Source organism: Chrysochloris asiatica, unplaced genomic scaffold, assembly GCF_000296735.1.
Source record: "Chrysochloris asiatica unplaced genomic scaffold, ChrAsi1.0 scaffold00037, whole genome shotgun sequence".
Lineage (NCBI taxonomy): Eukaryota > Metazoa > Chordata > Mammalia > Afrosoricida > Chrysochloridae > Chrysochloris > Chrysochloris asiatica.
Window position 1 is genome coordinate 15,456,734 of NW_006408555.1, and position 1,017 is coordinate 15,457,750.

Sequence of the window (1,017 nt, forward strand, 5' to 3'; positions counted from 1 at the left end):
TTTAATTTTAAGTTTACGTTAATAAATATATAGACAAAAAGATGAGGCTAGGTAAAAAGATGAGGCTAGGAAATGTTCTCTTATGTGGTGTTTTGTGGGGTTTTCAGTTTAGTTGATTTTTCTGCCAGAATAAATTGGACCTACTGCATTAGGAAAGCATTCTCAGACATTTCATATGCTTCCTCTGATTTCTGTCTTCCGTTCCTATTGTGTTTTCTTCAGCAGGAAGAGAGGCAGAACATTTATCTTCACCCTGGGGGGAGTCTTCCCCAGAAGAAATCCGCTTTGGGAGTCTGACCTACAATGACCCTCGTGAGCGAGAGCGGGACCTGCATGAGAAAAACAAACGGTGACCACCTTCCCATTCGAGGGCTGCCATTTCATAACTCTTATAGTCTCCAAACTTCTACCTGCTTTAACAAAAGTTATATTAAATATAGTAGGGACAACAACATAGCAAGGTATGCTCACGGTGGAATGGTCAACTGTTGATGAAATGAGCAGCGTCTACAAGGACAAAGTTCAGAAGGGTTGGGAAGAGGAGAGCAGAATGGAAGCAAGAACCACAGAGGAAGTGCAAGAACTGATGTTAGCTGAGGATCACGGTCATTGTAATAAAGCAAGATGTGTGATTTGGTGAATGTAAAACTGATCTACTCTATAAACCTTCACTCAATTCACAATACAAAGTTTAATTACAGTTATGTTAAATGTCACCTGGTACTGACTTAAGGAGCTCTGGCGGCACAGTTTAGGTTAAGTGTTGGGCTGTTAACTGTAAGGTCAGCAGTTCAAGTCCACCGGCCGCTCTGTGGGAGAAAGATAAGGCTGTCTGCTCCCATAAGATTTATAGTCTTGGAAACCCTAAGGGGGACAGTTCAGCTCTGTCTTGTAGGTCACTGTGAGTTGAAATCTACTGATTGGCAGTAGGTTTGGTTTTGAGTTGTTGTTGTTTTTTCTCATAAAGGAACTAATAGGAATTTTTAAACTCTATCCAGGCTTTTGGACCCTGCCAAT